This window comes from Pleurodeles waltl, chromosome 9 (genome assembly GCF_031143425.1).
Source record: "Pleurodeles waltl isolate 20211129_DDA chromosome 9, aPleWal1.hap1.20221129, whole genome shotgun sequence".
Classification (NCBI taxonomy): Eukaryota; Metazoa; Chordata; class Amphibia; order Caudata; family Salamandridae; genus Pleurodeles; species Pleurodeles waltl.
The window spans coordinates 558960333-558984633 of NC_090448.1; the positions used below are offsets into that span (position 1 = coordinate 558960333).

At 44.3% G+C, this 24301-nt stretch overlaps 1 protein-coding gene across 2 annotated transcripts in view; it reads right to left on the reverse strand.

The window, feature by feature from the left end:
• The window catches only part of TMEM91 (transmembrane protein 91), a 213677-nt gene that overhangs the window by 167942 nt on the left and 21434 nt on the right, over positions 1–24301 (reverse strand). The window contains exon 1 of one of the 2 annotated variants that reach the window (XM_069207522.1): positions 23136–23875. The exons of the other annotated variant lie outside the window; for it this stretch is intronic. The gene's annotated coding sequence lies outside the window, so the exon portion shown is untranslated. Of the gene's footprint in view, positions 1–23135; positions 23876–24301 lie in introns of those variants that run through there. 2 annotated transcript variants of the gene reach the window in all.

Below are 24301 nucleotides of genomic sequence, written 5' to 3' on the forward strand. Positions count from 1 at the left end.
CATTATGTGCATTTCATGGTTTTCTGAATGTTCCTTCTGTCATGTGCACAGCAGCCCAGTGCTGCCATTAACCATGGGGCCACAATTAGAGGTCAAGAGGGCCGCATGCGGCCCCCAGGCCATACTTTGAGTATCCCTGCTCTAGACCTGGCCTAAGTACTGTTATTGTAATATGTCATCTGGATGTTAAAGGGATTAGTCCAGAGAAAAAAAAATGTTTCTCTTTGGGCGGTCCTGCATCGCTAACAATCACCAACAATGAGCACTCCAAAATGATCTTTTGTTCGATAATGTCAGAGGGGTTTTTGAGATCTATTATGACATCATCCACCTTATGGCCCCTTTAAATAGGACCAGAGGACTGTGAACAGTCTTTCCGTTCTCCTTTCCACGACCAGTAATGGAGCGGTCTCCCAACATGTTATTTCTCCTGTATAGCCAGTGGGGATGGGTCAGTCACCTATCAGAAAGATGCCTTCAAAAGAATTTTATGTCTCGGGGTTTTAAAGTCACGTGTGCTTCTGAAAGGTAGGTGAGGCGGCTCCTCCGCTAAGGTGAAAGAGCGTCACCCCACTGGATTGAAGGGAAATGAAAAATAAAATGGTAATAATGCTACGTTATTATCATTTCATTTTTCCCAGGAGAAGGGATGGGGTGGGGCTGGGCTGGAGGGAGTGGGCAAGAGAGGAGTATGTGCACTATAACATGCGCATGTCTGTTTGGCCTGCCAAACAGACATGCGCACTTTGCATGTTCTCTACCCGGCTGTATTGCACAGCTGAGTGGAGAACATGCCCAGGCTCCTACTCCAAATCTGAGCAGTGAAGCAGGCCGCTCAGACCAATCACAACGCTGCTGTTGCTGGTGACAGCAGCATCGTGATTGGCTGGGAGCTGGGGAGCAGGAAGACGAGGACGGATGGGAGACTAAAGTGTCTCGCCCACAGGTAAGCTTTTTTTTCCTCAATTTTCATCCCATCCCTCCACCCCATCCCCCACACAGCCACCCACGTTGAGTGGCAGCCACCACTGAAGGTAGGTGGGGCGAGCTCAGAGTTCAGCAACGTGTAGAACGCCAGATGAGCTTGGCCGTAGTGACATGTTGTAAGCTCTCTGCCTCTGTGTCAAATAATGGTGGTTGAGACTCTGAACCTGCCAGATATTCTCTGCATGTGTGGGGCTCCTCATGGGTAAGAGCTTGTTCGTGCAGTGTGACCGTCTGTTAACACTATCTGCTTGAGACGCATAGTCTGTGTGTGAGACCGACCGTGTGAGACTTTCTGTGCATTTATGTCTTCTTTTTGAGAATCTCCGACTGAAGAGGGGCATTTGCACGTGAGAGACTTTTCATCTCTTGGAGCCTTAAATATTGTCTAAGACTGTGTGAAACACACCTGTCCTGTGACTCTTTGCAGTTTAACACTCTCTCCCTTTGCCGAATCCTGTGTGTGTCCGAGTGTTGTGTCAGATGTGCGAGGGTACCTAGATTAGAATCTGTCTGAGGGGCTCTTTGCTTGGAGGGTTCAGAGTATGTGTGAGTCTCTGTGTATGTTGCTCTGCATAGGTGGAAATATCTTCTTGTGCCAAACTCTGGATGTGTGAAGCTGTGTCTTAGAGAATATTTTTGTGTGACACTGCACGTCATATTCTCTTTTGGTGTGAGACTCTCTAGCTACGAAACTCACTGAATTTGTGATACTCTTCTCATCTAGGACTGTACATTTATGAGAGTTTGAATACATAAGGCTGTGTGACCGAGACTTCATGCTGATGTAAAATGTGGCCTGGTTTAGGGTGCCTGACTGTGAGACATCCTGCATGTGTTTAACGTTTGTACTACTCTGCATGAATGAGACAGCTTGTAATGAGGGTCCTGTTATTCCAATACTGCAATAGGTAATATTCCTGTTTCAACTGCATCGTTTCCCTCCCTCACCAAGCACATTTACAGAGTCAAAGCATTTCACACAGAAAAATATGGCACAATGCCCAGATCACATTGATGTACTTCAAGCTATAAGATTGATTACAGTGCTAAAGAAATACTGTGACTAAGAGCAAGGGAAAATAACAGAAAATCATATGGTTGTGAATATGTGGGGCACCTAAGTACCACCTGGTAATTGTCACAGATACAGCAGTAAGGGGAAACACCACAAGCAAGGCTGGAATAGAAATAACATTGGTTCCCAACAGTTAAGCTGCCCTTTCCACTGAGAGGCAGAAGTTTATAAAACACCTGGCAAACCAGAAATTGGCACTGTAAGAACTTTACCCAGTAGACTCAGTGAGGGGGGAGGGAGTAGCCAAATATGTTTTGTGTGCTCTAGCTAATTTTACCATAACAGACTGATGAAGGGGACATCACAGAGACAAACCACAGACAACCTGTTAATATTCATCTTTCTTTGAAACCATGGGCCAAGTTTGCAAGCAAACTCAAGTAGAGATAGAGAGGTTCTAGGAGGTGACACATGAAAGGGTACTTCATTTAAAAGAATAAAGAATGTATGGTTACAAACAACTTCTCAAGAAGGAAAAGTGTATGCTCTACCAACAACATGAAATGACATCCTTGATGAATCCTGATAAGAGGTGTGCTTGGATACGGAAAAAACACACAGGATTTGTTACAGTTTTAAAGTATAGACAAAATCCTGTAGAATCCTAGAGGTGTGTGTGTGTGGGAAGGAGGGGTGGTTTGAACCACGACTCTGAGAACTTTAGAGTCCAGGTACATAATTGGCCTGTGTGCCAAGACTCCGGAAGGGCTCAATATGGATGGAGAATTTGTGATACATTTGTATTCATGAGTCCTCTCTGCTTCAAGGATCATTAGAAACAACTTCATGAAATTGATGGACTCTGAATCTGTAACAGAGATGGCATAGACATATATGAAATTAGAGTAAAGGGAGATGTCCACTGGGATGAACTTAATAGACAACATAGAGAATATGTAGATGGATTATCTCTGCTGATGGATGGTAATTTGAAATACCCTGTAAATTTGGCTTTATTCCTGATGAATTGTTCAACGATGTATATGTAACAGATAGTCTTATCTCTATCTCAAATGAAGAACGTGTAGGACTGGAGTCCTTCTTTACTGTTTTGCACACTATGCAACACTAACACAGAAGCATGCATCCAGCCATTTTGTCTGCATGAGAGGTTTAATATATATATATATATATATATATATATATATATACATATATATATACACATATATATGTGTATATATATATATATATATTATTTATAAAAAAATGTACTTAAAAAAATGAAGGTTACAGGGACGTTATAGTTAGGTCTAGAATTTACTCACACAAAACCAGAGAAATTCAACAGTTATAGGTAGAGTTATTTCAAGTAACTATAACTCACGGCCTATGGTAACTATAACCCGCACCCTGGCCGTGCACATTCTTTTCTTCAATAATTTGACTTTTAATGTTTCATTGATATTTTTATTGATGTTAGAAAAGGTTGTCATGAGTTCTGTAATATCTCGGGTAATTAGCAGTGCATGGCGAGTGCGAGTAAATTCATAACCCAACCATAACGTCCTTTTAAAAAAAAATGTAACTCTATTTCCTAACTATAACGTCTCTGTAACCTTGATTTATTCAGTGAATTTATATGTTTTTTTTAATGTAAAGTAATTTCCATTACTTTAAGTTAATCAAGTCTCTGTGCCAACCACCACAACCAACCAAAACCACGCTGCGCACGGCCAAAGGCCAAAGGCTGTGCATAGGAGGAGTTGACAGAAGGGCCTGTCTCTCTGGGTGTGAGAATAGGCGTGAGAAGGTGTCTCTGGGTATGAGCATGGCCGTGAGAGTGTCTGGTTGTGACAGTGGTTGTGGGAGGGCCTATGTCAGTGAGAGTTGCTGATTGTGTTCCAATAGATGAAAGATGATTTCACCTCCACAAATGATTTCTGGATGGTTTTCAGAATGAAATTGGGCAGTAAATACACTTGCGTTGCCTTCGCCACGCCCAGGAGTCAGGATCATTTCTCCTTTCCAGAAGTGGAGCTTCAACTAGGGCACCTGCTACTTTCATATTTGTAAGTGCTTCCTGTTGAGGTTTAATTTCTGTGAAATGAGCCTCATGGCCAGAAAGGAAACTCAACTGCTCGTGTATCCAACAAGCGTCCACAATTTTGCACACATTTCTGTCCAACTGTAGCACTTTCTACTGGTTAGTTCATAAATGCTACTTCATTGGGATAATGGCCAGTGTGGGGGGGGGGCGCGTGGCCCCCCTACCCTGGCTGATTTTGACCTGAGGAGCCCAATTCCCTGGGATCCACTACAATTCAATGAGAGGGGCTCTCTCTCCCCTGGCTGATTTTGCCCCTAGGGGCCTCATCCCCCAGGGCCTGGCCATTTCTCCTGAGTGCCCTCCAGAGCACCCAGTGTGCAATGGGACTGGGGGGGAGCCTGGAGGCCTCCGTGGTCCCAACCAAATTCCCGCCTCCTGCAGGAGCTGGCATTGCTGTCACATTGTAGTGAATTTGGGGCACATGTTTTGTAAAAAAAAAAGTCCTTCTTGCCCTGGCTGGGTCCCTGTGGACCCCAGTATCAGAGCTAAGGGGTCAGGGTGTCCCCTTTTCTTTTTTTTTTCTTTTTTTTTCCGGGACTCGGCGAAGCAGAGTCCCAAGATGGCTGCCAACACTTCCTGGTTGAAGTGTTGGCAGCCAATCAGAGCTCTGCAGATCTCTGCACGAGCTGGTATTATTCGCAAAGTCGTCACGAGGGACCGCAGTCCTAGATAAATAAATTTGTTTTTCCCTTTAATTTTTCTTAAATTACTGAAGGGATTTACACCACATAACAAAAAGCGTAATCTGCGGATCAAAAGCGACCTATCTGACAAATTTAGTGTAATTCCGTGGAGTGGTTCAGGCTGTAGTCGTGTTCAAACTCCTATGGAAATTAACATGGGAAATGCAACTTTTTTGACCCCCCCCTTTTGTCTCGGTCCCTGCTTGACAGATCACCCCGAAACTTTCTGTGCGCAACAAGAATCACAGGGGCACTTTTTGGGGGAATATTTTGTGAAGATTTGTCAAACGGTGCCAAAGATATAGGCAAGTAAAAAAATTATTTTTTGTGGAAACATGGTCCTAACTATAGCTGCCTACTGGTGACTGCCAGTAGGTAATTTATATACTGAGTAATTATATTTAGGACTGAGGGCCTGATTTAGATACTGGGGATGGATTACTCTGTCACACCGGTGACGGATATCCCGTCCGGCGAAAACTTAATCCCATAAAACATAATGGGATTTAGATTTCAGTTGACAGGATATCCGCCTCCCTTGTGACGGAGTAACCCATCCACCAATTTCCAAATCTGGCCCTGAGTTTCCACAGGAAATTGATTTTTTATTTGCTAATAACTTTGGTACCATCTTTCCAAACTTTCCACAAAAAAAGGTTAAGCCAACTCAGCTCCTTTTTGGAAAGCTTTGGGGTTGTTCCCTCAAGCAGAGATGAGAAAAAGTGGACGTCCCAAAACACATTTTCCACATGCAATTTCCCATAGGAAAATTGAACAGTGCTATAGCAAAAATGGCTGAATAGTGGCTGAAACAAAATACAACAAATTTGGCAAAAAACTAGGTCTTGATCCAGAAAGCGTTTATTTGTGATTTGGTGTAAATCAATTCAGTAGTTTTATGATATATTTGTATATTTCGCACATTGAAGTGTCCTTGGGATGGAATTAGGAAGAAAACACAAGTTGAGCATTATTTGCTGACATGCTTTTCTAGTTTGGAGGCATGTGTCTAACCTTTAGATTCAAAAGAGTGAGTCTTTTTCCCCTCCCACAGCTTTTTCCTCCACCTCTAAAGTGTAATATCTCAAATAGCTGTAAAGAGACTCTGCCATTTTTCAAAAAAACAAATGAATAGATAATTCCCTTGATGTCTGACTACAGTATGATCTGTTCTTGCTCTCCAGCTTGGAACCAGAGTCCCCGGAGATTAAAATTCTCTCACTGTAATATCCTGAGAGCGAAGGTTGTGAGGTAAAATGTTGAGATGTGATCCGCAAAGGGTTTAGATTTTCCTCAGAGTGAGACGGACAGGAAACCGCAGGTCAAAAAATCAATAGGCCGGGAAAGCTTCTCCCAGCAGATGATGTCTGAACAGAGCTGTTATCTCTAAATAAAAAGAGATGAAATGGCAGGAGACAGCATTGCTTGTCTGAATGACAAGTGACCGGTGCCCTCAATGGATAGCCTTGCAACACAGAAAGGGTCATGGAAACCTCGATGGTAATGAATCAGTGGGGTTTCAGGTCATCAATATGACCATACTAAGGATATAAGAGTTGTGGTATGATACTGCAATTTATGGAAAACTACACTCTTTTCAGGTGTCCTTTTTCTTCAACGTATTTGCTAGAAGCAAACAGTAGACTGCAAACTCAAGTTCTTCTTTGTTGTTAATTTCACTGAATGTTTCTCCTTTTAGTACTTTCAAAGTATGCCACTTCTCTGTCATTGACAGGTTATCCTTAGGGATTCTGTCATAAGGAATTCCAAATACTTCTTCGTTTTTCATGGATAAACACACATACTTTCATTATTTTCAATTTACAAATTTGAAAAGGTCTAATGTTGTTCGCTTATAGTCCATATGTGCTAAGGGGCAAAAGGTGAGCCTTAGATTCAATAATTCACGTTCAAGTATTATCATTTTACAGTGAGTGAGACTGATCACAGAATAGGACTATTGTCTTAATTTTTTGCTCCGATCCTGCTGAGTCTCTTCCTCGTTGGCATTCTTCCATTTTAGTTTTTTTGTTTTCTGCTCCTCCAAATCGTTTTTTCTACCTGTGCCTTCTGTTTTTTGGTCTTGTGCAGTCCTTTCTGGGGTTTCCTTTGAGTTTATCTCATGACTCGAAATTTGTGTAAAAACTGTAAAACAAAGTACCATGGGAGGCTGTTATTCACAGTGGGTGGTGAGCTCTGCTCTCAAAGCCAACCCCTACTATGGGTCATAAGCAAGAGGAGCTGCCCGCTCATGCAGGGTGGCTGCTGGCTTTCGGTGCTGGGCTTGGCCAAAGACCATGACCAGCGGCCACCTTCTGCTGTGCACAGCCGAAGATCATGTACAGAATGTGTTGGTGGCCTGAGCAAACTGGTACCTGGCCCTAGCCATTGGCCAGGCCTGGCAGCCACCCCTGGGTACATATAGGCAAATGCAGTGCGCAGTAGGGGATGACAATAAAGTGATTTATACAAAATCCTAGAAAATCACAAAAAAAAATAGATAAAAATGAAGGGCATATTTATGAGAGGCTTACACTGCCGAAGCATCATTTTATTTTACACTCCGGTGGTGCATGGCTCTCAACAATAACTATGTGGCCACACAAAGCCACTTTGCATGGCTTTGCATGGTCTTATAGATCTGGAGTAAGACAAAGCAGAGCAAACCACTGCATTGCCTTACTCTGCATCAGGAATGCGTTCCATCGGTGTTGCTGTGGGTTTTTCCATTCAACACCCATAGATTTTGACGTGCCACAGATGTACTTAATCACATGAACCTGGGGAGCACCAAATTCTTGTGCCCCCCCAGAGCAGGCATAACGAGTACAAATATTTTCAATTCTCCTGTTTTTTTCCTCTTTCCATGTGTGCTGCATTCTGCAGCACACATGGAAAGAGAAAAATGCCTCACTGAATTGTCTTAGTGCAGGAAAATATCCCTTCCTGCACCAAAACAGTTCTACCTGCAATGCAGGTACTCTTGCAACATGATACAAGGGTGCCTACATTGGTGCTATGCAGCCAATTGTGTGCTAGCACAGAGGGAAAGGACAAGAACTCACCATATTTCGTTAGTATAGTGCATTCCTACCTATTCACATTGGCGTCGGGCAGCGAAGCAAGCAGACTTGCGGCACTGACACCGATTGCCCATACATATGGTCCTGAGTTGTTGTCCTGACTCAAACAAGCAACACCTTTGAAATTGCCAGTTATGATAAACAACGCATGTAACACATGCCATAACCCAAGCACCTCGCCATGCCAAATACACCACTCTGTCAAAGGCACAGAAAGAAAAGACAGTCTATCTAGAGAAAAACCTTATGAATGGCTTGAGTTATGGTGTGCTTTGTATTCACTGCTCACCATGACTGTCAAAGTTCAGTGGTTTTGCATGCTTGAGCCAGAACTATAACTCAGTTGTCAACTGTGGTTTATCTATATTTTTATATCTATATAGTCACCAAAAAAAGCAAAGATTAAAGTGATGTTATAGTTTGGTAAATAAAAACAAAAACTGAGAAATTCACTGAAAAAACATAGGTGAAAGTGATGTTATAATTAGATTTTTTGTACATCGTATGCCCCCTGCCCAGATATTAGAATAAAAAGTACTGCACCAATCCCCCCAGTGTCCTGGCCCAACCCAAGAGGATGATAAAAGAGAAGGGCTGGCAGGCCTCCACTGTTTTTTTAATTTTTTATCTTGGTACTGCCATGCACTGCTTATGACCTCACATTTTACATCACTCTAGACATGTCCTACGACATCATTAATAACATCTCTGATGACATCTAAAATTACATTTATGACACCAGTGTGCATGCTGAGTGCTAGTTACAGGTTCTTTAGTCAACTATAACTGTTGAATTTCAGTTGTTAGCGTTTAAAACATTACATTTCACCTAACTATAATCTCACTTTATTTAAGTCTTTATTTTTTTCACTGTTTTATATATATATATATATTTATATATTTATATATTAAGTAGTGGCGGTCGCCACTAGGTAGTTATAGCTACAACCTAGTTTCTATATAGAAAGTGGTTTTTGCTTGCCTATATCTTTGGCGCGGCTTGAGGAATCTTCACAAAACTTTCCAAAAGACGTTGTCAGATTTGTCAGCTGCTGCAAGAAGAGTTTTGGGGTGATCCAACCGGGTGGGGAGAGAGAAAAAAGGGGGGTCCCAAAACATGTTTTGCCCATTCATTTTTCCATAGGGATTTTGAACAGTGATAGCGCAAAAACTATTGGACGGAATTACACCAAATATGGAAGGAAAGTAGGCCCTGGTCCAGAAAAAGTCATTTTTTTTGTTTTGGTGCAATTCCGTTCAGTAGTTTTTCAGAAATTAAGGGAAACACAAATGTGTATATCTAGGGACGCAAACGATTTGTGACCTCTAACAATGTTGTACTGAGATCTGATTGGCTGATAACACTTCAACAAACAGAAGCTGTTGAAGTGTTGTCAGCCATCTTAGGACTTGGCTGCAGCCAAGTCCCAAAAAAAAGAGGAAAAAAGTTAAAACAAAAAGGGCTGGGGTAGGAACACCCTGACCCCTTAGCTCTGGTGGTGGGGTTCCAAAGAGATATCCCAAGGGCTAAAAAGCATCTTTTTAAAACATTTTATGAGCGGAGATGCATTGGATCCGTGAAGCCGCTTGTAAATTGTTTTTTTTTAAACGAAGCGCGGGCTTAGCCTAATGCCCCCAGGTGGACACGTCTGGGGTCTTTTTTTTTTTTTTAAAGTGGAGGGCCCTCCTGGCCCCCTCCTGGTGCCCCGGGGACCACCACCTCCCTAGGGAAATCCTCTTAATTGATGCAGAGGGGCCCTGTGACACCTGCCGCAGGGACCACCATCCCTTGGGCAACATGTAATTTGGAGCAGGGGGGGCGAGCGAGCCCTCCCCACTGCCCCGGGAACCACCACCACCCCCGGGGCAACATTATATTTGGATTGGGAGGGCTGCATGCCCCCCCCCCCCCCCCCCGGGAACTCCACCTCCTGGGACAAATGTTTATAAATCGAAATTAGGTCCCTATGGGACCACTGCACCCAGGGAACACCGCCCCCAGGGCTAAATTCTTATTGGAAAGTGGCCACGCTGACCTCGTCATGGAGCCACTGATGGCCCTAGGGATTGCCATCCCCTAGGGCTGGCTCCTGCTATGTCCCAGGGATGCGAACCCCCTGGACAAATCTGTTTGCTGTGGCTTGACTGCAGCACTGCAGTTGCAGCCAAGCCACAGCTAACACTTAAGGTTTTGACAGTGGGACCTTTAAAGCATGCCCCTCTGTCAAAATTCAAAGTTTCATATCTGTCCCCTGCATGCTTGAAATGCTTCAGCATGCATGGAGCTCCTGCCAAAGCAGCTCTGTTCTTGCTGAAGCATTGGCACTGCGAGGGAAGTCTTAGGGCTTCCCCTGAAGTGCCAGGTAACCCATAAATAAAATTCTAAAAAATTAGGGACCGCGGGGGGAGCCCTTGAGGTCTCCCTCGCGGTCCCACAAAGCCCATTAAAAGCTTTGTAATAAAAATTAAAAAACAAAAAATACAAAAATGTAATTGGGACCTAGGAGGGAGCCTTTGAGGGCTTCCTTGTGGTCCCACGTAGCCCACAAAGGGCTCAAAATAAAAAATAAAAAATCCCTGTAGCTCAGTGTGAAGATTGCAGACCTTCACAATGAGCTATGGGGTTCGAGTCCAGGTGGAGTTGTTTCCTTTTTTTTATTTAATAAAAAAATATATACTTTTTAAAATATATTAAATACATTTTTTTGTTAAATCCAACAAAAAATCTAATTCTAAGTATATGAGATATTAAAGTCTAAAAATACTCCCTCTTTCTTTCTCACTTCCTTTCTCTTTTTCTGTCTTTCTTTCAATCAATTTCTCCCACTCACACACCCACTTAGACACTTACGCACTTCTATGGTTTTGTACGTTTCAAATGTGAGCCTAACTATAACTTCCTTGTTTTTTTAAGTGAATTTCTATGCTTTTTTTAACTTCTATTTTGTAACTATAAGATCCCTCTAACAATTGTTTTATATATATATATATGTTAGTCAGCTTGTGAATAGCTGAATAGAATGGAAATAAAACATTGCCCTTTTAACATTTCCTGTAACTGAAACCTTTTGTAATGCTAGAGAGTCAGAGTGTGAGAAATGAGACACAATACTTTATCAGGTGCTGCAATATAATTGTATCTGATCTAGATTACAAAATTAATAAATTACATTTAACCCCACATTACTAGAATCATATAAGTAACAAAGGAGGTCTGTGCCATATAAGCTAGTGTGACGGCTCAGTGAACTAACCTTGCTACTAGTATTTGCAATGACCTGAACGTCAAGAGTCCCAATTCCAGCCAGGCAGACTCATCCTTTCAAAGGTAAAGAGTATAATTTAACACCAGTTATGCACAGATTTAGAAAGTGCAAAACGGCTATATAAGGAATGTTAATAGTCTATGAAGTAGGATGCTTTAGGCGGATTGATTTTCATAGAACTTGGAGGCGTTTTAAAATATAATTATCATGTATTTAATTTTGATACATAATTTAGACTTCTGGTGCTTGAAGTTAGAAAGGTGCTCACTATAAAACTAGGAAACCCAACTTCTTGTCCCGAATTTCCAAAATTAAGTCACACATGGCAAAGGACTTAATCTTCCTCTGATTTAGTCCCACAAAGAAAGCTTAAAACTACACAGACTTTGATACTAAGCGAGACATGCTATGACTGTGTGCCTAGCTATTGTCTGGGCATACTTATGTACACACATTTTTTTATGTTTATTAAAAACACGGTAATAATTCAATTTTTTAAAAGCACACTGGATGGTGACATTATACATAACTGTTCAGATGTCATTGCAAATTACGTCATCAATGAATTTACATGTAATAATATTGGATATGGGGTTTCTGTTTGGCTAGGGTATGCACCTCAGCCGGGCAGAACCCACCACTCTAGTTAGGGCAAATAAGTTACACACCAAAGCTAATCTGTGCTCACTCTCTGGTAGCTTGGCGCAGAGCAGGCAGGCTTGTCATCAGAGGCAATGTGTAAAGCATTTACACAACATACTCACACCAGTGACACAATAAATAGACCACAAAAGAGACTCCACATATGATTATAAAAATAGGTTTCTCAATATAAATACATCATGACACCAAAAACGACATAAACTATAATTACTTAGCCTACTAGGCAAATTAACAAGCATCACAATGAATGCAGTAAGAAACAAGCTAATAGGATGCAAACTTCCTGAAACAGTATCACTGTTCCAGGAAGTTTGTCAGAAAAATAGAGGAAGACAAAAAGTTTGGGGTAACACTGCAAAAAGGGCCAAGTCCAACAGGTAACATATGTGAAATAGTAATTTGAAGACCTGTTAAGGGGGCCTAAAGGATCTTGTGCTGTGCAGTCAAGTAAGTACATTCAAGTAAGTAAAGTCAGAAAATAAGGACTTTTAGTGCCCTTGTAAGGTTGCCTCGTGATCTCACCCTTGCACTTCTCTCTATGAATCAGTAAAAAAAAGAGGCATTCAAGATCTTCTATTTAAAACAACATATTAAGGGGCATATTTATACTCCATTTGCGCCGAAATTGCGTAGTTTTTTTTGACGCAATTTCGACGCAAAACTAACTCCATATTTATACTTTGGCGTTAGACGCGTCTAGCGCCAAAATCCATGGAGTTAGCGTCATTTTTTAGCGTGGACACCTACTTTGCGTTAATTATATGCAAGGTAGGCGTTCCCGTCTAAAAAATGGACTCCGAGGCATGTGCGTGGGATTTATACTCCCGGGCAAAAATCACGCCCGGGAGTGGGCGGGTCAAAAAAAATGACGTACGGCCGCTTTTGCGCCGTTTTTTAGCGCCTGCAAAAGGCAGGCGTTAAGGGACCTGTGGGCTCTGAAGGAGCCCAGAGGTGCCCCCCATGTCCCCAGGGACACCCCCTGTCACCCATGCCCACCCCAGGAGGACACCCAAGGCTGGAGGGACCCATCCCAGGGACATTAAGGTAAGTTCAGGTAAGTGTTTTTTTTTTTTTTTTTTTGTGGCATAGGGGGGCCTGATTTGTGCCCCCCTACATGCCCCTATGCCCAATGACCATGCCCAGGGGACAGAAGTCCCCTGGGCATGGCCATTGGGCAAGGGGGCATGACTCCTGTCTTTGCTAAGACAGGAGTCATTTCTATGGGGGTTGGGAGTGAAAAAAAATGGCGCAAATCGGGTTGAGGCGAAAAAATTGCCTCAACCTGACTTGCCCCATTTCTTGACGCCCAAGCTCCATATACCCCTACGCCGGCGCTGCCTAGTGTACGTCGTTTTTTTTAACGCACACCAGACGGCGACGGCGGCTAACGCCGGCTAACGTCATTCAATAAATACGGCGCCCGCATGGCGCTTCAGAATGGCGTTAGCCAGCGCTAATTTTTTTGACGCAAAACTGCGTTGGTGCAGTTTTGCATCAAAAAGTATAAATATGGGCCTAAATATTTCATGATCTTTCCCTGCACTGTACCGAGCATCATCAAAAGAAAGAGGGCTCCAAAACCATATCAGCTATTCATGATCACTCCCTTGCACTTTACTAAGTGAATCAGCAGAAACAAGGAGGCCTCCATGACTGAAAATGTATAACACCATATCAAGCATCATCATGATCTCTTCCTTGCACATTACTAAGTGAATCAGCAAATGAAAGAGGCTTCTATGGTTGTCAACTTATAACAACATATCAAATATTTCATGGTCTCTTCCTTGCACTTTACTAAAAGAATCAGCAGGACAACTACACCACAAAGAGCTTAAATTTATAACACATGAAATGTTTCAAATTTTGTAATTGGCAAATCATAAATTTATTAAAAATTAAATTTATGTAAATTTGATTAAATCATTTTATGGACATTATAATTAGAGATCTGATTGGTTGCTGTTTTTGTTTGCTCCCGCTTTTGTTGCCTGCAAGAGAGCAGGCAGGGAAACAAAAATAAGCTTCCACCTGGTGAGAGCAAACAAAAACAGCTGCTCTTGCTGGGCGAATGAAATGCCAGGTCCCACAGCACCCAGGATATGTGTGTTCGGTGACCCGGTTGGGGCCATGGGGGGTCCTGGGACTCCTTTAACAGCTTCTAACTTGGTGTTTGGTGGGTGTCCTCGGGGGCACTGGGGCCCCCACCCAGAAGGAACACAGATCCTGGTTGATGGGGTCCCAGGGGCCTATTTAGGCTCGGGAGGGAACCTCGCGCCCCTGCCCCTTAACATATATGATATATGACCCCATCACTGGGCCCTTTGTGACTTGGGATAGGGGATGTGTGCTGCCTACCCATTATAAATATATTTTGGCCTCGAGGGATGAGATCTCCGGGGCCACTAATGGCTTGAGAGGCGGACAGTCCACCCTCCTCCCCTTAAAAAAATAAAGGACCTGTGGAATGGGTCCCATGGGCCCAAAGTGGTTTGGAGATGGGGACCATGCACCTGCCTTCGCTTTACAAATATATTTTGGCACTGGGAATGGGGTCCCTGGTGCCCAAAGTTTCTTGGGTAGGGGGTGCTACATGCTCCCCTTTTAAAAAACCAAAGGCCGCAGCCATGTGCTGATGGTTGACTCTACATATGGTAATAGAGTATTACTGTACATAAAAAAAAAACGCTTAACATTCACTGAAAATTACAAAGGTTAATGTAACATTATAGTTATGGGGAAATTTCAGTGACAAAATAATGTTTTAAATGTACAAACCACTGAAATTCACTATTATGATTATCTCAAGTAACTATAATGCGTGCCCTAAAGTAACTACATTTTATGCCCTGTCCATCCAGTACTAATTACCCCACATATTACATCACTCATAACAACTTCTGTGACATCATTGATAACATCCTTTCAACATTGGCTTTTAAATTATTGATGACAAAACTGTGCATTGCGCAGACATGAGTTATAGGGCAGTCATTACAACAACCTGTCCCACAAAAGACACTAATGTGGAGGTTGCAGAAGGAGGCCCTCTGTAGGGCAGGAAACTACCTTTTCTTATGGAATCATCTGTCAAATTTTCACGCAAAATAACACACTTTATAGGGCACATTCAAACACAGATATGGACCTCAAAAAATCAAGGCAATAAAAAACAGGGCTCACTAATGGGATTGTTATTTACATAGACGGTCAGTAGAATTCATCCCTCAAAGCCATGCTTTACCCCAAATATTGAGAATCCATGCCAGCAATCTGTAGCAAGGGGAAATATGGAGAAAGCATACTTGAACAGCAAAGGAGGTAAAGACATTTTGGTCACATTTTCTTACCAGCAGCCTAGTTGTCTGTGGAGAGGCATTAGAGTTGGTAGATGTTCCCTTAGGTAAGGGAACATTGAGACACACCATAAGCAAACATATTTGGAACAGTCAGCCAAAACCAAAATCAAACAAACATTTGCAAATACAATAGGTCTCGCCTATACATGAGTTATTGACTTGGCATAGTTTTTTGCCATGTTGTACACCAGTGTGGCTGCTGGTCAGCATGGCTAAAAGTTAGTGGTGTGGAGTTCCATAGAGTGGAGTGGGGAAGAGTGGAGTGGAGTTTTTGGAGTAGAGTGGAGTAGAGTGGAGTAGGGGATTAGAGTTGAGTAGAGGGGAGTAGAGCTCAGTGGTTCAGTGGCAGAAAGTGTTGTAGAGTGCAGTGTTGTAGAGTGGGATGGTGTGAAGTGGAGTGGAGTGGGATGGGAAGGAATAGGGTGGAGTGGGTTGGAGTGGATTGAGGTAGTGGGTTGGATTGGATTGGAAAGGAGTGGGATGGCGTGGATTGGGGTGGAGTGGGGTGAATTGAGTGGACTGGGGTGGATTGAAATGCGATGAGTTGGACTGGATTGTGGTGGATTGAGGTAGTGGGCTGGACTGGATTAGAGTATAGTGGGATGGATTGGATTGGAGTACAGTGGGGTGGATTGAGTGGACTGGGGTGGATCGTGGGGTAGGATGAAATGTGGTGAGGCAGATTGGATTGGGGTGGATTGTAGTGGGGTGGAATAGATTAGATTGGGGTGAATGAATTGAACTCGATTGATAGGGCTGCAGTGGGTGGATTAGAGAGGGGTGAATTGGAGTGGGCTGGATTAGAATGGGGTGGATTGGATTTATTGGATTGGAGGGGTGGACTGGAATTATTGGAGTCAAATATATTGGAGTGGAGTGGAGTGGGGTGGATTGGATTGGGGTAGACCCAATAGGGTGGACGTTATGGGTGGATTGGAGTGGGGCAGATTGTTTTGGATTGGAGTGGGATAGATTGTGGTGGATTTGATTGGTGTGGAGTGGATTCGGGTGGAGTGGGGTAGAATGGATTGGGGTGAGGTGGGTTGGATAGAGTGGGGTGTACTGCAGTGGGATGGACTGCAGTGCGACAGATTGGAGTGGGCAGATTGAAGTGTGGCAGATTGGAATGTGGTAGATTGTTTTAAATTTGTGGGTAGATTGTGTTGGACTGGAGTGGGGTAGATTGGGGTGTGGCCGACTGGAGTGGGGCAGATTGTTTTCGATTGGAGGGGGCAGATTGGAGTGAGCAGACTGTTTGGAATTGGAGTGGGCAGATTGAAGTGGGGTAGATTGTTTTGGATTGGAGTGGGGCAAATTGGAGTAGGGCATACTTTTTAGGATTTGAGTGGGGCAGATTGTTTTGGATTGATGTGGTGCAGATTGTTTAAGGTGAAAGTGGGACAGATCATTTTGGATTGGCATGGGGCAGATTGGAGTAGGGCAGATTGTTTTGGATTGGGATGGGACATATTGGAGTGGGGCAGATTGGAGTGGGACAGAATGTTTTGATTTGGAGAGGGCAGTGGGAGTGGAGTTGTTTTGATTTGGAGTGGGGCAGATTAGAGTGAGGCAGATTTTTCTGGATTGGAGTGGGGCAGATTGTCTTAGATTGGGGTGGAGCAGATTGGAGTGGAGCAAATTGTTTTGGATTGGAGTGGGGCATATTGTTTTGGACTATGGTGGGATAGATTCAGGCGCGGCTTGCGCAACAGTGAAGAGGCGGGGCGGCGGGCAGGGGGAGGGGGATTTACAGAGGGGAGGGAGGGAATTAAATAAAAAAATAAATAAAAAACCCACTTACCTGTGCCACTTCCACCATCTTCACCACTGCGCTGCTCCTCTCCTCTTCTCTCCCTGCAGGCACAGGCTCCCAGCCTGCCCTGCGCCATTCCTGATGCTGTTCAGAGCAGCGTCAGGACTGGCTGGGAATGCCCAGCTAGGACACTCCCAGGCAGAGTGGGAGCCTGTGCAGGCTCTCTTCAGCCGAACAACTGTGTTGCTGGACTGGAGAGAGCCCTGTGCACATGTGTGTTTGGCCGGCCCGAGAAGACCAGTCAAACATACAGGCACTCTGAGGGGGAGTACTGAACACTCCCCCTCACACTCGTCACCCTAGAGGCCCCGCTCCTTTTCTACAAAAATGATAATAAACAAAGTTTATTATAATTTTTATGGAAAAGGATTGCAGCTGATGCTGCTGGTGGGGGGGGCAACACTCATCCGCACTTATGGAGAAGCCACCGCTGGGCAGATTGTTTTTGATTGGAATGGGGGCAGACTGGAGTGGGCAGATTGGAGTGGGGAAGATTGGAGTGGGGTAGATTGTTTTATACTGGAGTGAAGCAGAATTGGCATGGGGACGATTGGAGTGGGGCAGATTGTTTTGAATTAGAGTGGTGCAGATTGTTTTTATTGGAGTGCGCAGATTGTTATGGATTGGACTGGGGCACATTGTTCTGGACTGGAGTGGGGCAGATTGTTTTGGATTGGTTTCGGACATACCCGACTGGGGCAGATTGTTTTGGATTCGAGTGGAGAAGATTGGAGTGGGGCAGATTGTTTTGCATTGGAGTGGGGCAGATTGTTTTGGATTGGAGTGGGGCAGATTGTTTTGGATTAGAGTGGAATGCAGATTGCTTTTATTGGAGTGGAGCAGATTGTTTTGGATTGAAGTGGGAAGATTATTTTGGACTGGAGTGAGGTAGATTAGAGTGGGGCAGAGTGGAGTGGGGGAGGATGGCATGGGGAGACTGGATTGGGGAGATTGTTTTAAATTGGAAGGAGGCAGCTTGTTATAGATTAGAGTGGGGCAGATTAGAGTGGGGCACATTGTTTTGGATTGTACTGGTGCATTTGTTTTTAGGAGTGGGGCAGATTGTTCTGGATTTGAGTGGGGCAGATTGTTTTGGATTGGAGTGGGGAAGCTTGTTTTGGATTGGAGGGGGGGAAGCTTGGAGTAGGGCATACTTTTTTGGATTTGAGTGGGGCAGATTGTTTTGGATTAATGTGGGGGGATTGTTTTAGGTGACAGTGGGACAGATCACTTTGGATTTGCATGGGGCAAAATGGAGTAGGGCAGATTGTTTTGGATTGGAGTGGGACAGATTGGAGTGGGGCACATAGGAGTGGGGCAGACTGTTTTGGATTGGAGTGGGCAGACTGGAGAGGGGCAGATTGATATGATATGGAGTGGGGCTGATTAGAGTGAGGCAGATTGTTTTGGATTCGAGAGAGGCAGATTGTCTGGGATTGGAGTGGGGCAAATTGTTTTGGATTGGAGTGGGGCAGATTATTTTGGATTAAGGTGGGGCAGATTCGAGTGGGCAGATTGGGGTGGTGAAGATTGGAGTGGGGTAGATTGTTTTAGATTATAGTGGAATAGATTGTTTTGGATTGGTTTGGGGCCTACTGGATTGGTGCAGAATCTTTTGGATTGGAGTGGGGCAGATTGTTTTGGATTGGAGTGGTGCAGATTGTTTTTATTGGAGTGTACAGATTGTTATGGATTGGGCTGGGGTACATTGTTCTGGATTGGGGTGGGGCAGATTGTTTTGGATTGGTGTCAGACATACTGGAGTGGGGCAGATTGTTTTGGATTCGAGTGGAGAAGATTGGAGGGAGGCAGATTGTTTTGCATTGGAGTGGGGCAGATTGCTTTGGATTGGAGTGGGGCAGATTGTTTTGAATTAGAGTGGGATGCAGATTGGAGTGGGGCAGACTGTTTTGGATTGGAGTCGGCAGATTATTTTGGACTGGAGTAGGGTAGATTAGAGTGGGGCAGACTGGAGTGGGCGAGGCTGGAGTGGGGAGACTGGAGTGAGGGAGATTGTTTGAAGTTGGAATAAGGCAGCTTGTTATAGATTAGAGTGGGACAGATTGTTTTAGATTAGAGTGGTGCAGATAGTTGTAGACTGGAGTAGGGAAGATTGGAGTGGGGCAGATTGTTTTGCATTGGAGTGGGGCAGATTGTTTTGCATTGTAGAGGTACAGATTGTTTTTAGGAGTGGGGCAGATGGTTGTGGATTGGAGTAGGGCAGATTGTTGTGGATTGGAGCAGGGCAGTTTGTTTTGGATTACAGTGGGGCAGATTTTAATGGGACATATTGTTTTGGATTGGAGTGGGGCAGATTGTTTTGGATTAGAGTGGGGAAGATTGGAGTGGGGCAGATTGGAGTGGGCAGAATTTTTTGGACTGGAGTGCTGCAGATAGTTTTGGATCGAAGTGAGCAGAGTGGTGTTGGGCAGAAGGGGCAGGTATGAGTTGGGTGGGTTGGGAGGATTAGAGTATGGTGGATGGGAGTGGATTGAGGTGAGTGGTTTGGAGTGGTTTGGGGTGAGTGGTTTGGATTGGAGCGGTGTGGTTTAGATTGGTCTGGGGTGAATTGGATTGGTTTGGAGTGGATTGGTTTGAGTGGGTGGATTGGTGTTGGTGAAGTGGGTTGGAGTGGTCGGGAATGGAGTGGATTGGATTGGATTGAGGTAGATTGTGGTCTTCTGCACAATTATATGTTGAAGAATAATTCCAGAAATTACACATAAGAAAGAAACAATGTTGCTTTGCAATATTTAGAACAAGATAATTGTCATCTTTTGAGAGCACTGCCCATGAGCAAAAACAAAACATGGGTGCACACCGAGAAAAGAAGACTTTGGCAAAATAAAAGAAATTAGTTAACTTTCAAAAATAAAACTTTGCAATGTTGTTTGTCCTGCTGGGCACGTTTTTTCCAACTAACACCTTCTGTTGCTGGGCCCTAGAAGTTGAAAATAGGTACCTTTATCACGTTCGGAGCAGTGGACGGGCTTAAGTTTAATCAATCAGTGCTTGGTCCATGCTCCACATACAGGAATGAAAATGGTGCTAGGCCTGCAGTGACCAATGACGAGACTATAAAGATGAGTGCCATGCAAGCCAACAAATAGTAAGCAACGGGCGAACTCTAAGCCCACTGTAAGATTACAAGAGTCTTAAAGAGACAGCACATGCGCTGTTCAGCCAAGACCTAAAACACCAGGATAGAATTGCAGGTATGATCAACTGTGACCTTTTGTCCCTACAACGTATCCATTGAACAGTGTACCCGGTTTACAACCTCTTTTCAAGACCTTGCTTCTCCTATCATTTATTCCCCTTCCTCATTATACTGACCACCTTCTCCTCCTGTTCCCTTCTGCTGTTGTCCTTTCTTCCACCTCCTTCCTCCCTCCTGACCTGCCAATCAGACTCCTAGGGCTGGAGACTCAGAATGTATTACCATTCCATCTGGTAAGGTACTAGCATTTTGAGACCGATTTGTTTATCCACAAAGCTATATGTTTTTCTTGCTCCTTTGCCGCCTCCTTTGCTAAATCGTGGTTCCTCTTTCCAGCTTCACATCCACCTTACTGCTGTAGGGATGTATAAAGTGGCATAAAAATGTTGACAGAGCATAACCCGTAACAATGGAATGCCGGACGTGTATCACAGAGACATACCCAAATGTACCCAAATATTACCATGAACCATACATACCCAAATGTACCCAAATATTACCATGAACCATACATACCCAAATATACCCAAATATTACCAGGAACCAGAAAGTGCAGACAGTTTAACACCCAGGCAGCCTCTCAATGGCATACGAGGAAGCACTTTCATTCACACATCACAGTGACAGGTGTGTTTGCAGGGCATTACTCTAAAGTCAGGAACTGGAGCTGCTGACCATATGTCGCAGGCAGAGGGCTGTTCCGTCACCCTCACAACGTTGCCATGAAATAGAGGCAGCGGCTGATGGACACGCAATACAAGGGGGGTGGTTTCCAATATCGCTTAAGAGGCAGGGACAGTTGTGTTCGCGATGCTGCAAAACAGGTATTCATCGATGGGATACAATCCCGAAATCAAGGACTTCTGGTTTATACGTCACACAAAAATGTGTCCAATTTTCATGGAACCATAGACCACGGTTGTAGACAGAATAACAGCGGCAATGTATTTAATCCACCATGCGTTTGCAAGAACTCTGAAGCGAGAGTCCACACTGCGTATATTTTATTTCCAGTTTAGTACGATCCACCTAGAACACGAACTGCTTCCTCGCCTGCTCTTCATCAACTGTCCCTGTTATTTAAACTCCCCCCACCGTTCCTAAACCCCTGTTATGACATCATACGTGCCATGCATACGACATCAACAACCCACGTTATAACATGTCCCCTTTCTTTACACAAAAAACACTTGAACTCCTTACGAACACATTTTACAAACATAACAATGAAAAAGAAAAGAGATGATTAATTCCAAACGACCCCTATTATGATATCATATGTGCCATGGTTACGATATCAACAACCCAGGTTATAACAGACTCACATAACCCCGGCTGATGATCATACCTGACTTCCATTAACTTAATCTACCCCAAGGAAACTGGAGTAAACACATTGAATGCACATGACTAATCCCTAAAACCAATAACCACTGGATTAAACATTAACCTTGGGTTCCGGAGTAGTGTGCCTCTCACCGTAAAGTGCTTCTTCAGCGACAGTAAATGGTATACAAATGCAAATACAATGAAACACAGTGATGTACATTTAGGATGCAGTATTCCTCTACAGATGTGGCTGTCACTATGCATTTTTGCTCATGGACGGTCCTTAAAACTCTGTGTTCCTTCGAGGAACCATGATGGATCTTCATATCACAGGGACAGATTTGTTTGTGTATACAGCTTCAACACATCACCAGCGGTAGTAAACGCCATATAAATGAAATTACAAAACAATTAAGCAGGATCTTTACAATAAAATTAGAGAGGAGTAGTTGTATGTAACGGGGACATATGTTTCTTTACACATCCCTCTAATGCCGGGGGCTACCAACAGTATACTACACGGGCATTCATTCCCATCCGGACCTCCAATTCACTGTCAGCGCAAAGCTGCAAAGCAAGCATGGACGTGAAAGGAGCACCCTAAATATCTAGATCTTCTCTGAGGGGCAGTGAATGCTCATCATGTATTACAAGGACAGGTTTGCAAGACTTTGTATCTTCACCGGATAACTAGAGACAGCGAGTTGTGTATCACAGGGGCAGGAATGTCTGAATGAAGACCAGCAGTCCCCTAATGCCAAGGGCTGCTAGCAACATATCGCCGTTAAACTCCCTTAACTGCAAGGAACACTAACAGTATATCAGGGTTGAACTCCACTAATGCCACCGAGGTAGAACAATATACCAAGTTCAAATGTGTATTTATCTACAGATAAGATGGACAGGAGTCATGGATTGTGTATAAAAAGTCTTCTGCTTCATGTTTCACAGCGAAACGTGCCCATCTCAACCTTGCCCCAGAGCAGTGGAGGGCGAACGCTGACTGCATATTACAGGAAATATATTCCCATCAATACATCCACATTACATACATCCGAGAGGGCTGCTAGGAGCATATTACAGGGACAATTCTAGACCCAGCATTACCATCAAGTCATCAATGGCTAGATACCAAAAGGTGAGGTGCGTCTGTCTCTAGATTAACAGCCTCACAAAAAGTCCTTTATCCTAAATCACAAAGGCATATGTGTATGTATCATGCTATAAACAAAGACATTATATGTTGTGCTTTTAAAAGTTCTCTCTCTAAAGTAGCGCTATCAGTAACGCTGCGTGTGTGAGGGGAGAGACCCTCATGCTGCTGGTCAGGTAAACACCTCGTGAAACACTGAATCACATTCCCTAATAATCCGTTTCGGGAAGGGGTTAGCCCAAGGTATGCTGGCCCAGCTACAATACAGAAAAGACACTTCTCAGTCATGGCCAAGTTACAGATGCACTCCACCTGCAAACCACAAGCACAGAAAGACAACCCCCCGAAATTAAAGAGTTAAGAAATGGCAAAGATTTAAAGGTTGGAACTTCCACAATGACGAATGATGCTCAGCAGTTTGACTTCTCTGTTCTCGCACTGATGCTGCACTCACCTGTCTTCATGGACAAGACATTGCTTTGTCCTCTGCACACCCACCAGGTGCCCTCTCCTCCACAACTTGAGATACACTCTCCTCGCCCGACACGGCTGTCCCTTCACTGCACTCCCTCCGACCTGCCAGAGGTGGGTGGCGTCCGTCCCTTGTCCGGGGTGGAACTGTGCACCTCTCGCTCTCATCGGAACTGAGATCCGCAGCCCGTCCGCCAGCTTCCCGGGCTGGTGACCGCAGCGCCGCTTCTCCAGCAGCAGCAGCGCTGGGTTTTGCTGCTTAAAGTCCCGCTGGCCCTGACGACGGGCTTCACCCCCTCCCACCTCCTCTCTCACCGCGAGGAAGCGACAGCGCGCGAGGACGGCAGCCCCCACCCCGTCTGAGCCCCGCGCTGCTTGCGCTGTCTCTACCGTGGGGTCGGCGCTGCTTCGAAATAAATATTTTTTGGGGGGTGAGGGGCACCTCACCAGAGATGTCATCATAACGAGCGGACTGTCTGGTACTAGTGACACTATCAGGCGCCCCAAGATCAGTGTGTGATGCAGGAATACTTGTGAACACGCACCACTTGTCAAAAGCGCCTTAAAGCAGCCTAGCAACAGTATACAACGCCCCCCCCCCCCCCCCCCCGCACCCTGTACCGTAATACTGCCCCCAGTAGCGTAGCAAGGTTGCCTCGGGCTCTAGTGCTAGCAACGGAAATGAGCCTTCCATTCCACTACTGGTTGGTAAGAAATAATCATGATTGGGGTGCAATGCTCATTCAAAGCCCTGGGCCCTGGGGCCACAGTTCCCACCACTCACACCGTCTCTTTCAAATTGCTAAGTGCAGGGACGCAAACACCAAAATATTTCACACATCATCACTCAAAAAATCAACACTTTTACAACAACGCACTTCTCCAAGGTGTAGAGTGCCACTAGCCAATGATGTGCTTCGATGCCCCCTTACGGGGCATGAAGCGCTCTATAAATGCTACAATAAAATTGAAACTACGCCCTCGGCTGCCCTAAACCGAGCTAGTACGTGGTGAAATGTGCCAGAGAAAATTCTTCCCGCTGTTTCTATGCTTGTGTCTGATAATACGATGTTTACTTGGCTACAACAACACGTGGGAAGAGATTTCTCCCCTGGTGGGACGCGTACTGACGGGTACTTTGAACTTGTG